The sequence below is a fragment of the Ranitomeya variabilis genome, chromosome 1 (assembly GCF_051348905.1).
Source record: "Ranitomeya variabilis isolate aRanVar5 chromosome 1, aRanVar5.hap1, whole genome shotgun sequence".
NCBI classification, from domain to species: Eukaryota; Metazoa; Chordata; class Amphibia; order Anura; family Dendrobatidae; genus Ranitomeya; species Ranitomeya variabilis.
The window spans coordinates 222,390,714-222,407,286 of NC_135232.1; positions in this window are offsets into that span (position 1 = coordinate 222,390,714).

The following is a 16,573-nucleotide window of genomic DNA, read 5'->3' on the forward strand; positions in this document are numbered from 1 at the left end:
GAGTGGATGCTGTGGTGGAGAGGTTGCATCAGATTTGGGGGCAGGTGGTGGACAATTTGAAGTTGTCCCAGGAGAAGACTCAGCTTTTTGCCAACCGCCGTCGTCGTGTTGGTCCTCGGCTTTGTGTTGGGGACTTGGTGTGGTTGTCTTCTCGTTTTGTCCCTATGAGGGTTTCTTCTCCTAAGTTTAAGCCTCGGTTCATCGGCCCGTACAAGATATTGGAGATTCTTAACCCTGTGTCCTTCCGTTTGGACCTCCCTGCATCCTTTTCGATTCATAATGTTTTTCATCGGTCATTGTTGCGCAGGTATGAGGTACCAGCTGTGCCTTCCGTTGAGCCTCCTGCTCCGGTGTTGGTTGAGGGTGAGTTGGAGTACGTTGTGGAAAAGATCTTGGACTCTCGTGTTTCCAGACGGAACTCCAGTATCTGGTCAAATGGAAGGGATACGGTCAGGAGGATAATTCTTGGGTCACTGCCTCTGATGTTCATGCCTCCGATCTTGTCCGTGCCTTTCATAGGGCTCATCCTGATCGCCCTGGTGGTTCTGGTGAGGGTTCGGTGCCCCCTCCTTGAGGGGGGGGTACTGTTGTGAAATTGGATTCTGGGCTCCCCCGGTGGCCACTTGTGGAATTTAACTTGTGTGTATCATCCCCTCTGTTCACCTGCTCCTATCAGGATGTGGGAGTCGCTATATAACCTTGCTCCTCTGTCAGTTTCATGCCGGTCAACAATGTAATCAGTAGCCTTTCTGTGCATGTTCCTGCTACTAGACAACTCCCAGCTAAGTTGGACTTTTGTCCTTGTGTGTTTTTGCATTTTGTTCCTGTTCACAGCTGCTGTTTCGTTACTGTGTCTGGAAAGCTCTTGTGAGCGGAAATTGCCACTCTGGTGTTATGAGTTAATGCTAGAGTCTTAAAGTAATTTCTGGATGGTGTTTTGATAGGGTTTTCTGCTGACCATGAAAGTGCCCTTTCTGTCTTCATGCTATCTAGTAAGCGGACCTCGATTTTGCTAAACCTATTTTCATACTACGTTTGTCATTTCATCTTAAATCACCGCCAATATATGTGGGGGCCTCTGTCTGCCTTTTGGGAAAATTTCTCTAGAGGTAAGCCAGGACTGTCTTTTCCTCTGCTAGGATTAGGTAGTTCTCCGGCTGGCGCTGGGCATCTAGGGATAAAAAAACGTAGGCATGCTACCCGGCCACTTCTAGTTGTGCGGCAGGTTTAGTTCATGGTCAGTATAGTTTCCATCTTCCAAGAGCTAGTTCTCATATATGCTGGGCTATGTTCTCTCGCCATTGAGAATCATGACACTCGATTACTGCAACACCCTCCTCTGTGGCCTCCCCGCTAACTCTCTTGCACCACTCCAGTCTGTCCTCAACTCTGCTGCCCGCCTAATCCACCTCTCTCCTCGCTACTCCCCTGCTTCTCCCCTCTGCAAATCCCTCCACTGGCTCCCAATCCCCCAACGAATCCAGTTCAAACTACTAACACTGATCTACAAAGCCATCCACAACCTATCCCCTCCCTATATCTCTGAACTAATCTCCCAATATCTTCCTTCACGTAATCTTCGTTCATCTCAAGACCTCCTACTCTCCTCCGCACTTATTCGTTCCTCACACAATCGCCTCCAAGATTTCTCCCGAATATCCCCCATCCTCTGGAATTCCATGCCTCAACACGTCCGATTATCCACCACCCTCGGATCCTTCAGACGGAACCTGAAAACCCATCTCTTCAGGAAAGCCTACAGCCTACAATAACCGAGCCGCCGTCTCACCACCGCCAGAGCCGCCGCCGCCCACCCCTACCTTCTGTATCTTCCCCACTATCCCATAGAATGTAAGTCCGCAAGGACAGGGTTCTCTCCCCTCTGTACCAGTGTGTCACTGTAAACCTGTTTACTGTAAATGAAAGCTATAACCCTGTATGTAACCCCTTTCTCATGTACAGCACCATGGAATTAATGGTGCTATATAAATAAATAATAATAAATAATAATAATAAATAATATATTCATATTATTTTTTGTTAAGTATATAATTCCACATGTGTTAATTCATAGTTTTGATGCCTTCAGTATAAATTTACAATTTTCATAGTCCTGAAAATACAGAAAAATCTTCCAATGAGAAGGTGTGTCCAATCTTTTGGTCTGTACTGTGTATATATAAATATATATATATATATATATATATATATATATATACATGCATATACTATAATTTTCGCACCGTAAGATGCACTTTCTTCCCCAAAAATTTGGGAGGAAAATAGGGGTGCATCTTACGTTGCGAACGCAGGCTTACCGGGGGTTTTCGGGAGCGGAATCGGCAGCGGCGGCAGAGGTGTGGTGATGGTGCGGCGGGGGGCGGTGTGGAGTGCATCTGAGCAGGGTCCCTTCCTCAAGATGCTGGCGGCAGAAATGTGTCCACGCCGCATCCCAGTGTTCACGCTGCTATCCACGCCGAGGCCCGGTGTCCAAGGCGAGAGCATCTCCAGTTTCCCTGAGGCATCTTCCTGAAGCCGTGGGCAGCCGGAGGATTCAGGAAAATGGCTGCCGGAAGCCGCAGATTGTGCAGATTGACATCTCAGCAACACTCGGCTTCAGGAAAATGGCCGCAGGGATAGCAGCGTGTACACCGGACAGCAGTGTGGACACTGGACAGCAGGATGGACACCGGACAGCAGCGTGGACACATTTCTGCCGCCGGCATCCTGAAGAAGGGACCCTGCTCCGATGTTCTGCCTCACCACCGACACCAGACCCGCAATATCGCACCCCAGGACTGCAGCATTGTCCCACTTCTGCCGCCACTGGCTTCCTGAGGAAGGGACCATGCCTCCTGTTACCCCACTGTACCACCACCGGCCCTCAGGTAAAATACCTTAAATTCGGACAATAAAATGGACCCCCATTTCATGAAAATCTTTTTTCTGCTATTTTCCACCCAAATTGGGGGTGCAGCTCATGGTCCAGTGCGTCTTATAGCACGAAAAATATGGTGTGTATATATATATATATATATATATATATATATATATATATATATATATATATATATATATATATATATATATATATACACACACACACACACGTGCATCTCACAAAATTAGAATATCATCAAAAAGTGAAACTTGTATATTAGAGTCATTACAAACAGAGTGATGTATTTCAAGTGTTTATTTCTGTTAATGTTGATGATTATGGCTTACAGCCAATGAAAACCCCAAAGTCATTATCTCAGTAAATTAGAATACTTTATAACACCAGCTTGGAAAAATGGTTTTAAAACCCGAAATGTTGGCCTACTGAAATGTATGTTCAGTAAATGCACTCAATACTTGGTCGGGGCTCCTTTTGCATCAATTAGGCTACGTTCACATTTGCGGTGTGCGCCGCAGCGTCGTCGCCGCAACAAAACGCATGCGTCGTGCGGCCCTATCTTTAACATTGGGGCCGCATGGCGCCGCATGTACATGCGTTGTCATGCGTTTTGGTGCGTTGTACGCCGCATGCGGCGTTAGGGCGCACCTGTCAGGGCGCGGCAAACGCAACATGTTGCATTTTTTGGGCGGCGCAGACTTTAAAAAAAACGCATGCGTCGTTTTTGCGTCGTGTTTGCGTCGTCGATGCGCCTTTTTTTCCCATTGACTTGTATTGACAACGCAGACGACGCAAGTACTTGCATCGTGGTGCGTTGTACGACGCATGCGTTTTCCAATAAAAATGCAAAACATTGTCTAGACTTTGGGGGGGGGGATGAAGAATGACTCAATGCAAAAAAAACGCATGCGGCGCAAAACGCTGCGTTTTTTGTTCAAAACGCAACTGCGTTTTTGTTTGCGTTGTGCGTTGCGGCGACGACGACGCTGCGGCGCACACCGCAAATGTGAATGTAGCCTTACTGCATCAATGTCGCGTGGCATGGAGGCGATCAGTCTGTGGCACTGCTGAGGTGTTGTGGAAGCCCAGGTTGCTTTGATAGCAGCCTTCAGCTCGTCTGCATTGTTGGGACTGGTATCTCTCATCTTTCTCTTGACAATACACCATAGATTCTCTATGGGGTTAAGGTCAGATGAGTTTGCTGGCCAATCAAGCACAGTGATACTGTTGTTTTTAAACCAGGTGTTGGCACTTTTGGCAGTGTGGACAGGTGCCAAGTCCTGCTGCAGAATGAAATTTCCATCTCCAAAAAGCTTGTCGGCAGTGGGAAGCATGAAGGGCTCTAAAATTTCCTGGTAGACATCTGCGCCAACTTTGTTCTTAATAAAACACAGTGGACCTACACCAGCAGATGACATGACTCCCAAAACCATCATTGATTGATGCACGCTTGAAATTGTTCCAGAAAATTAAGTATTTTTCCCAGAAAATTATTGCAATTACACATGTTTTGTTATACACGTTTATTTCCTTTGTGTGTATTGGATCAACACAAATAAAAACCAAGAAAAAAGGAAATTGGACATTATTTCACACAAAACCCCCCAAAATGGACCAGAAAAAAATTGATGGCACCCTCAACTTAATATTTGGTTGCACACCCTTTGGAATAAATAACTGCAATCAATCACTTCCTATAACCATCAACAAGCTTCTTACACCTCTCAACTGGAATTTTAGACCACTCTTTTGAAAACTGCTCCAGTTCTCTGTCATGTCGGACGCTATTCACACTAGGGCGTCCGACAGACAGCGGTAATTCCACTTACGTCCACTATACGCTCAGTGGCGCCGGCTAGACTTGATCCAGGTTTCTTGGGGTTAATCTAGCTGGTAATCGGCTTGGAGGCCTTTAAATAGTCGTGCTGGACTTTGGGCGTCGCCGATTATAGCTTGTGCCTCGTGCCTAGTGATTCCGGTCTGGAGTGGTGGTTTTGGAGAAGAAATATCGTATCTGGTGGTGTATTATCCTTTGTTATATTTCTCCTTCCTATATTTGTATTTGTTTTGCCCTGTGCACATTATTGTGTTTCCCTGTGTGCCTGCGGCGTGGTGCGTTTTAAGTTCTGCTTGTCTGTGCTTTCTGTGGGGGTCGGTGTGTGGTCTCTTCACTGGGTGGCGGGTGGTGGTTTCAGCATAGGGCTGAAACAGGAGTTAGGGCCAGGCCTGATGGCCCAGACAAGCACACCATTAGTGTAAATTCTGGGAGAGGGACAGACAGGGTTTCCCCTAGTCTGAGGGATATCGCAGGGGCCCGGGTAATCAGCCTTAGCCTCCCTAGGTTCCCCGTGACATTCTCTCATACTTGAAGGGTGCTTTCTCCCAACAACAATTTTAAGATCTCTCCACAGGTGTCCAATGGGATTTAGGTCCAGAGTCATTGCTGCCACTATCCAGTGATTTGTTTCCATCCATTTTTGGGTGCTTCTTGAAGTATGTTTGGGGTCATTGTCCTGCTAGAAGACCTATGACTTAGGACGCAAACCCAGCATTCTGACAGTGGGCTTCAGGTTTCATGATGCCTTGTACACAGTCAAGGCACCCAGTTCCAGAGGCAGTAAAACAACCTCAAAACATCTTTAAATCTCCATCATATTTTTGACTGTAGGTACCTTGTTCTTTTCTTTGTATGCCTCATTCCATTTTCAGTAAACAGTAGAATGATGTGTTTTACCAAAAAGCTCTATTTCGGTCTCATCTATTCACAACACACTTCCCCATACATTTTGGTAAACTGCAGTCTAGATTTTTTTATGTCTCTGTGTCAACAGTGGGGACCTCCTGCAGGCTTAGGGTGCATCAGTGTAATCGCAAACTATCCATTGACTTTTGAATTAAATGAACCGCTATGGCAGGCGAACCAGGAGGACCCCACTGCTGACACAGAGACATAAAAAAACTAGACTGTAGTTTGCCAAAATCTATGTGTGTAAGCCAAAATCCTTCTGGAAAAGCGTCTTGTGGACAAATGAGACAAAGATTTAGTTTTTTGGTAAAGTACATTATTCTACTGTTTACTGAAAATGGAATGAAGCCTACAAAGAAAAGAACATAGTACCTTATAGTCAAATATGGCGGAGGTTCAAATATATTTTGGGTTGTTCTGCTGCCTCTGGCATGAAATCTGAAGATTACCAAAGGAATTTGGGTGGCAATGTAGTTCCCAGTGGCAGAAAGTGTGACAAGTGTATCATGTCCTTCTAGGAGATCTGGCATTAGGCGCTCATTAAGTATTGTGAATCACAGGTCTTCCATTTAGTTTGTTTTGTTGCTCCTATTAAATGGACTTTGTTTCCTTTGGCACTGAAGAGGTTAAAGACTCTTTGTATGCTGGTTAGAGACATGCAGTTCCATCTCACAGCTGCTCCTGACCTGCTCATTTTCTCTGTCTATAAAACCTAGCCAGACTTTCTCATCCCCGCCTGTGAAAGTTTACTTCCTGGCTTGCTGGAGTTGGTCGGCTGAAATTGTTGTTTGTAGTTGTTGCTGGAGATTGTTGCATGCTGTTTTTGGATGTATGCTTTCTCTATTATTCAATTCCCATTTGGTTTGTACATTCCTATCCTTCCCTTTATGCCTCTCTACATCTTGGTGATTGTTTTTGTATGTAAGTTGCTTTTTGTTATCCCTGTTTGTCTTACGTGTATATACGCTAACATATTTCTCCCAGGCCTCCTGGGGGCGGGGACAGCTTAGGACATTAACAGGAGCATAGTAACATCGGAGACTAGGGCCTCTCTACCTTCAAGAGTACCCCCGGGACAGAGATAGTTATGGTCTCAGTTCGAGGGACAGTTTGAGTCCCCTCTTCCTAACCGAATACCATCACATCGTGTCATTTGCACAGCCCTTATATTTTTTGGTCTTGACATGGATTCCGTTGCTTACCTTGCAAGACAGCTGCAGGGTTTGTCTTGTGAGCTACCAGACCTACGGTCTAAGGTTTATTTCACACCAGACAGCTGGACCGGAACCTAAAGCGGCTCTCCCAGATTTCCGGGGTCGGGACACATTTGTTGCTTTCTGAAAAGCCTTTAAGTTCTATTTCAGGCTTCGTCCACGGTCATCTAGGAGTGAGGCACAGATGGTGGGGATTGTTGTCTCCCTCCTTGAAGGAGACTCTCAATCTCGGGCCTTCTCGCTCCCATCCAACTTATTGTCTAGTCGGTGGATGCATTTTTGGGGGTTCTTGGCCTCGTTTATGATGACCCAGCCCAAATCTCCTTTGCGGAATCTAAACTATGTGAGAGCAAGCAGGGAGACCAACCAATAGAGGAATTTTGCTCAGAATTCTGTAGATGAACCACTGACCCAGTGGAATGACACTGCCCTTAGAAGTTAGTTTTGTCAGGGTCTGTCTGAATGGTTAAAAGACACATTGGCGCTGTACGAAACTCCAGCGTCGTTGTAGGCCACCATGACTTATGCCATATGTATAGACAGATGGGATAGAGCTGTAGTGACGTCACTGCCTGTAGTACTTCCTAGGACTGAAGTTCTCTCTGTTTGCTCTGAAGAACCAATGCAATTAGAGGGCTTCTCCTCGTTATGGGTCTCTTGCAGTTAGAAGCAAAATGGGGGTGTGCTTTACAGTGGCAAAAAGGGTCATTTTTATTGGGGTTTACCCATCTATACCTAAACATCAGAAACCGTCGGAAAACTTCTGACCCCAGGTTGTGTGAAGGATTACAACCTGGCCATATATATCTCCTACACAGGTATGTCTCAGTTTATCCTACGTTCAGAAGTGGTTATAGGTATGGAAACTGAGACAATATCTGTCCTACTGGATAATGGTGCAGGAGCCAATATGGTGGATGCTCAGTTACCTCAGATCCATGGTCTCACCTGTAGTAAGCTGGCGAAGTCCATCCCCATATTTATGATAGACTCTGCACCTCATGGTCAGGGAAGCTTTATGCAAATAGCACATAAAGTGAATCTTCGGGTAGGGGCTCTTCACAGGGAGCTCCTTTCTTGTTACCTTATGGAAGGCCTTCCTTCTCCTATTGTATTGGGTCTTCCCTGGTTGACTCTGCATAATTCGGTCACAGACTGGCAATAATAATTGCCTAGGTACTGTTATCGCTAATGTCTCCACTAAAACATTCCACCTTTTCTGTCTGATTTTGAGAAGGTGTTCTCTGGAAAAGGGGTGTCAAGAACTGCCTTCCCATTGTGCATATGATTGTCCAGTGATCTTGATTCCAGTTGCAAAGTTGCCCAAGACCATTTTATATAATATGTTAGGTCCTGAGAGACAGGCCATGAAAGACTATATTTCCGACAGTCTTGCCAAGGGACATATTAGACCCTCATATTTGCCTGTACCAGCGGTGTTTTTCTTAGTTAAAAAGAAAGATGGGTGCCTGTGTCAATGTTTAGACTTTCGTGACTTAAACTGGATTTCTATCGGGACCCATATACCCTCCCACTCATTTCTGATTTGTTCAATCAGATTATTGGGGCAAAATGGTTCTCCAAGTTGGATCTCAGGGGAGCCTATAATCTGATTAGGATTAAGAAAGAGGATGAGTGGAAGACGGCTTTTAACACTCTGGAAGGACACTATAAAAATCTTGTCATGCCTTTTGGTTTGACTTGTGCTCCTGTTGTGCTCCATCACCTCATGGGTAGATTTGTAGTAGTGTATCTTGACAATATTTTGATCTACTCGCCCAATCTCAAGTCTCATCAAGTACATATCAGGCAGGTGCTACAGATTCTACAGGATAATAAACTGTATGCCAAGTTGGAGAACTGTGTATTCGCCATACAAGAAGTTCAGTTCTTAGGTTTTCTAGTGTTAGCTGCAGGTTTCCGAATGGATCCTGATAAGGTCCGAGCGGTCCTGGAATGGAACCTCCCAGAAAATCTGAAACCATTACAACACTTTTTGGGGTTTGGAAACTATATTTGAAAAATTGTCCGAAACTTCACGTCTATTGTCAAAGCCCTTACTGACATGACTGGGAAAGGTACGGACTTCAGGGAAACTGTACATCTTGTGAGGGGTTTACACACTTAGCTTCTTCCTCAAGTAGACACAGAAATACTGTGGTGGTAAAACACCTGCTGGTTTATTAAAGGGAACCTGTCACCCCCCCAGGCCTTTGTAACTAAAAGAGCCATCTTGTGCAGCACTAATGCTGCATTCTGACAAGGTGGCTCTTTTAGTTCTTTTTGATGTAATCGCTGAAATAATCGTTTATGAAATTTGTCCTTCATACCTTGAAATCGTCCTGGGGCAGGTCTTTCCCCCCTAATCCAGACGCACCACAGCCGTCACTCATGGCCTCTGGGCGCGGCCTCCTCAGCGTTATTCAATTGTCCCGGCGCCTGCGCTGTCATATTAGGCCTTGGGCATGCGCAGTTAGCACTGCCCGTCCACTGACATCACTTGATGTCTTGCTTACTGCGCCTGACGCTGCACAGTAGGAAAGAGGGAGCGCTGCAGATAAGTACTGTGCATGCCCAAGAATCCCAGCCCCGCAGTGTGAATAAATCAGAAGAGACTGCGGGGCGGGATCTCGAGCCGCGCGTGCACGCAGGCGCAGTAGGCAATACATCAAGTGATGTCAGTGGACGGACAACGCTAACTGCGCATACCCAAGGCCTAATATGACAGCGCAGGCACCGGGACAATTGAATAACGCTGAGGACAATTTCATGGTATGAAGGACAAATTTCATAAACGATCATTTCAGCGATTTCAGCAACAAGAACTAAAAGAGCCACCTTGTCAGAATGCAGCATTAGTGCTGCACAAGATGGCTCTTTTAGTTACAAACGCCTGGGGAAGCGGGTGACAGGTTCCCTTTAAAGTCCGCATAGACCAAGGCAGGCTTCAGAAAACAAAAAAAGTTCAACAGAGTCCTTTCTCTGCATGGTTCAACATACAGACAACACACACTGTCCTCAGCTCCTCCTTGTAGCTACATGGGAGTACCTCTCCCAAGAAACACCAAGCCACTGATTGTCATGGCCACGTATTTACATAACACCTATGTGATGGTCACATGACCATTGTAACAACTCTGCTGGCATCACGGCATGGCTTCGCATCTCTCAAACTATCTTACCCAATGCTCCAGGTCATGATGTGGTTTCTGTTTCATGCCCGCTCCATGTTCTGTGTCTCTGCTCTCTGCATGCTTCATGGCTGTGTGTATAGGGGGGCGGTGCCTGAACTCTTATAGGAATCAGGTGCATCTGTCTAATCTGTTCCTGACCAATTGCCAGGAGGCCTCCAGTATATAGTGCAGCTCCACCCAGTGGTCTAGGCCTGTGCAATGTGTTAGCTCAGTTTGTGTTTAGCTGCTGAGTTTGCCAGGCCTTGCTCTGAGTTACTCCCTCTCTGGAGGCTTTTCTCTGTGCTATTGCCTTGATATTGTTGTCCGCCCTCCAGGAGGCAGAATATCCTGGTCCCTGTGTCTTTGTTTCTTGTCTTGTTCCATATCCTTGTCTGAACTTAGTCTTATCTCGGTCTCCTTGTCTGTGGCTTCCTTCTCTGCTGTGTCTTTCCTCATGTTCTCAGTCTGCTTACACTCCGCACTCTTGCGGCTCTGCCTGCTCTGTACCCTTGTGCATTTACCTCTGCTCCGCACTCCTGCGGTTCTGCTCCTTTCTACTCTGCTTATCTTCTTCTGCTACAGTTATCGCTTGCTGCAGCTCCTCTCCACATTCCTTGTGGCTCCGCTCTGCTTTGCTGCAGAAACCTCTCGCTACAGCTCCTCTCCGTATTCCTTGTGGTTCTGCTCTGCTTAGCTTTTGTTGCTACACTATCTCTTGCTGCTCTACCATTCCTATCCGCAGCCTTGCGGTTCTCTTCCTGTGTGAACAGGTCCCAACCTGTTCCTTCATTCTCCTTTCCTTCTGGCTTGTTTCCGTACCTACATCTCCTGTGTCAACAGGTGCCAATCTGTTCCTTCATACCTCATTCCTTTCTGCTTGTTTCCTTTCCTGCACCTCTTGTGTGAACAGGTCCCTACCTGTTCCTTCATAAACCACATCAACCAGTCCTGTGTTCTCTGTCTTGCCTTCCAGTCCTGTGTTCCTGCCGTCCTAGCCAGTCCTGTGTTTCCTGCCGTCCCTGCCAGTCTTGTGTTCCTGCCAGCCCTGTGTTCTTTGCCGTGTCTCTGCCAGCCCTGTGTTCTCTGCCGTGTCTCTGCCAGCCCTGTGTTTCAGCCGTGCCAGCCTACTCGTCTGAGTTTCAGCCATGCTCTTCTGCCTGATGCCCGCACCAATCCTGGTGTTCCTGTCTCCCAAGTGGGATCAGCAGCCACAGCCAGACACCACCCTGGAGTAGCACCTGGCAGCTGCCTGCTGCACAAGCCTGACCTCACCATCAGAGGCTCCAGTGAAAACCCAGGCAGCTGTCATAGTCACGCCCCTTCCAGGGTAGTCTGGTTTGTAGCACAGTGGGGCCACAAACCCCCCGAGCTCACACCCATCAGTCAGGGCGTGAGCGTGATAACCATGACATCACACAGGTCCTGTCAGGACTCTGCATGTGGAGATACGGTGGACCTCCACCCACCCGCTCTGTGAAGAACCACTAAAACCAACCCATAACATAGGTTCCTATTAACCCTCTCAGCACTAAGCGTGCTGGAGGCAAAAACACTCTGGTTTTACATCACTGACCGCAGTATGCGCAGTGACACGTATCTCCCTTCACATACTATGCCAGTGACTCTGTCACGTTGTCACGTATTCCCCCCGCCCAAGGGCGGGGGTTTTGGCACTTTCAGATACTAAACAGGAAAATCAAGTGAGAGTATCCGCATTGCCATGTAACTTCCCTGGCCTATGCTCCATGTGGAACGTGAAGTCTTAAATCTATGACCTAGCAGGTAATATTTCAGTGTGTCTGCGGCCCACTTTATGGCTAAGCACTCTTTCTCCACTACTGCATAGTTCTTTTTGCAAGATGAGAGTTTCCAGCTCATGTATAGGATGGGATGCTCTTCTCCATTGATTTCCTGTGACAGCATGGCTCCCAACCCAACCTCTGAAGCATCGGTCTGGACCACAAATTCCTTGATAAAGTCTGGTGCAACCAGAACCAGATGCTTGCACAGAACCTGCTTCAGTTCTTGAAACACCATCTCTGAGTCCATTTCACCATTGTTGACTTGGTGCCCACAAGGAGATCTGTTAATGGTGTGGCAATTATGGCAAAGTTCGGGATAAAATGCTGGTAATACCCCACAATCCCAAGAAACGCCCTCACTTTCTTCTTGGAGAGCGGTTGCAGCCATTCCTGAATTGCCTCTATTTTATTCATCTGGGGCTTGATTTGGCCTCTCCCAACGATGTAGCCTAAGTACCTGACCTGTTTCTTCCCTGTGGCACACTTCTCGATATTTATGGTGAATCACGCTTTCCTCAATGCTTCGAGGATCGCCTGTACCTTGGGAAGGTGCAAACTCCAGTAAAGGCTAAAGATGACAATGTCATCCAAGTAGGCTGCAGCATATTTCTTATGTGGAGCCAAGATTTGATCCATCGCCCTCTGGAAGGTAGCCGGGGCCCCCTGCAGTCCGAAGTACATCCTGGTATACTGAAAACACCTATCCAGCATCGAGAAGGCCGTCTTCTCCTTGGCACCCTGGGACATGGGGATCTGCCAGTACCCCTTCGTCAGGTTAAGGGTTGTCAAGTACCTTGCGGGTCCCAGTCGCTCAATGAGTTCATCCATGCGGGGCATCGGGTACGCATCAAAACGGGACACCTCATTGAGCGTGCGGTAGTCTTTACAAAACCGCCATTCGCCATTAGGCTTTGGAACGAGGACGATGGGTCTTGACCAGCCACTTCATGATTCCTTTATCACCCCGAGGTCCAGCATTTCTCTTCACTTCCTTGGAGATTATCTCCCGGCGGGCTTCGGGGATTCTGTAGGGTTTGAGGTTTACCCAACACAGGTACAAAAATACCAATGAGACAACCACTCACAGCCTACCAATCCATGGGGGGGTGGTTGCTTTGTATATTAATGCACAATAGAGGCTTGTATGGGGCGCTGTTCACATACAGGTGATGCACAGCATCCAGGTTAACAGCCTATTAGTGACGCCCATACTATTCGATCAGGCGGGCTTCCCAGCGCTATCCAAATGCATCCCATGTGAAAAGACACCATAGTTTACAAGACCAAATGGGCCCAACTGCACCCTGAAAGATAAAGTGCAGAAAATACATATACAAATATGTGAGGTATTAGTCGATATTTTTGTCAAGATATGCAAGCTCACAACCTGCGTCAAGGGTCCTCACGCTTGCGAGTCTTAACACTAAGGACTATGTGGTGCCCATAATACTGTTTGGATGACAATGTGATGACCATAATCCTGTATGGAGGACTATGTGGTGCCCAAAATAGTGTCTTGAGCACTATGTGGTGACCATAATACTGTATGGAGGACTATGTGATAAGGATAATACTGTATTAAGGACTATGTGGTGCCCATAATACTATATGGAGGACTATGTGGTGCACATAATTCTGTATGGAGGACTATGTGGTGACCATAATATGGTATGGATGACTATGTGGTGACCATAATACTGTATGGAGGACTATGTGATACCCATAATACTGGATGGAGGACAATGTGGTGCCCATAATACTGTATTGAGGACTATGTGGTGACCATAATACTGCATGGAGGACTATGTGGTGACCATAATACTGCATGGAGGACTATGTGGTGCCCATAATTCTGTATCAAGGACTATGTGGTGACCATAATACTGCATGGAGGACTATTTGGTGACCATAATACTGTATGGAGGACTATGTGATGCCCAAAATACTGTATAGAAGACTCTCTAGGAGGAAAATGACTTTGTAAGGGCTACAAAGTCGTGAGATATGCTCAAATCCCATAAAATATTAAAATGATTTGTGTGTGTGTGTGTGTGTGGGGGGGGGGGAATTGGGGACAAACAGAACTTCTGCTATGGGGCCCCATTATTTCTATGTATGCACCTGCTCCTGTTTAAATAGGATATGTGCTCATTCCCCTGCAATCTACATATACAGTTAAGTCCATATATATTTGGACAGAGACAACATTTTTCTAATTTTGGTTATAGACATTACCACAATGAATTTTAAACAAAGCAATTCAGATGCAGTTGAAGTTCAGACTTTCAGCTTTCATTTGAGGGTATCCACATTAAAATTGGATAAAGGGTTTAGGAGTTTCAGCTCCTTAACATGTGCCACCCTGTTTTTAAAGGGACCAAAAGTAATTGGACAATTGACTCCAAGGCTATTTCCTGGACAAGTGTGGGCAATCCCTTCGTTATGTCATTCTCAATTAAGCAGATAAAAGGTCTGGAGTTGATTTCAGGTGTGGTGCTTGCATTTGGAAGGTTTTGCTGTGAAGTAAACATGCGGTCAAAGGAGCTCTCCATGCAGGTGAAACAAGCCATCCTTAAGCTGCGAAAACAGAAAAAACCCATCCGAGAAATTGCTACAATATTAGGAGTAGCAAAATCTACAGTTTGGTACATCCTGAGAAAGAAAGAAAGCACTGGTGAACTCATCAATGCAAAAAGACCTGGGTGCCCACGGAAGACAACAGCGGTGGATGATCGCAGAATAATCTCCATGGTGAAGAGAAACCCCTTCACAACAGCCAACCAAGTGAACAGCACTCTCCAGGAGGTCGGCGTATCAATATCCAAATCTACCATAAAGAGAAGACTGCATGAAAGTAAATACAGAGGGTTCACTGCACGGTGCAAGCCACTCATAAGCATCAAGAATAAAAAGGCGAGACTGGACTTTGCTAAAAAACATCTAAAAAAGCCAGCACAGTTCTGGAAGAACATTCTTTGGACAGATGAAACCAAGATCAACCTCTACCAAAATGATGGAAAGAGAAAAGTATGTGCCCGTCGCTAATTGGTCGAGGCAACCTTTATGACATCATCGTCGCCATGGCAACCATTATGACATCTACGTCGATACTGTGCCCGTCGCTGATTGGTCGAGGCCCAGGCGGCCTCGACCAATCAGAGACGCAGGATTTCCAGGACAGACAGAAAAACCCTTAGACAATTATATATATAGATGTGACACAGGATAGAAGCAGCCGAATGAATTCTGAGGTATTCAGAGACATACAGTGTGCTCAGATCCAGCCAAATGCAGCCAAACTGATTGGTCGTTGTTTCATACTACAGATGGACAATGACCCAAAACATAAAGCCAAAGCAACCCAGGAGTTTATTAAAGCAGAGAAGTGGAATATTCTTGAATGGCCAAGTCAGTCACCTGATCTCAACCCAATTGAGCATGTATTTCACTTGTTAAAGACTAAACTTCAGACAGAAAGGCCCACAAACAAACATCAACTGAAAACCACCGCAGTGAAGGCCTGACAGAGCATCAAAAAGGAGGAAACACAGCGTCTGGTGATGTCCATGAGTTCAAGACTTCAGGCAGTCATTGCCAACAAAGGGTTTTCAACCAAGTACTAAAAATGAACATTTTATTTAAAATTATTGAATCTGTCCAATTACTTTTGGTCCCTTTAAAAACAGGGTGGCACATGTTAAGGAGCTGAAACTCCTAAACCCTTCATCCAATTTTAATGTGGATACCCTCAAATGAAAGCTGAAAGTCTGAACTTCAACTGCATCTGAATTGTTTTGTTTAAAATTCATTGTGGTAATGTCTATAACCAAAATTAGAAAAATGTCTCTGTCCAAATATATATGGACTTAATTGTATACCATGTTCATTGCCCACCTAACAAGCACAAGGAATATAATATACAATAAATTATGTTTTTATTTATTCCTTTTCTTCATTCTTTCTAGTACATGCCTGAGGGCACTTTGGTAGACCGCTGGCCCAAGAGCTTTGTGCGCCAACATACCCTGCAATTTGCATACTGAGCACTTTGTCTAATTTTGATTGACAGCCCAGAAGCAGCACTACCTGCACCCACTCATGCCCTCTCATTTGCATGTGAAATAACGTTTTTTATTTTTCCTTTCTGGTAACTAAACCACTAAAACCTACACTACATCTTTTTTTTTAGTGGCTGAGTCCCTGCCATACCTGTAGCTGCGGTTTACTTATCGTTTTGGGGGCGACAGACAGCTTAGGCTACTTTCACACTAGCGTCGGGAACAACCCGTCGCTGTGCGTCGGGCCGACGTTCCCGCCGCTAGCATGGTCTCCGCCGCACAATGGGGGCAGTGGATGCATTTTTCCCACGCATCCGCTGCCCCATTGTGAGGTGCGGGGAAGTGCGGGGAGGTGGGGGCGGAGTTCCGGCCGCGCATGCGCGGTCGGAAAAAGCGGACCGTCGGGAGCAAAAAACGTTACATGTAACGTTTTTTTTCTCCCGACGGTCCGCTACCACACGCCCAAGCATCGCAAAACGGACGCGACGTTTGGCAATGCGTCGCAAATGCGTCGCTAATGTTAGTCTATGACGAAAAAACGTATCCAGCAAGAACTTTTGCTGGATGCGTATTTTCGGCAAAACGACGCATTTGCGACGTATTGCAGTTAACGCTAGTGTGAAAGTAGCCTTAGGCCTCTTTCACACTTCAGTTGTTTGGCGTCAGTCACTTCCGACATAG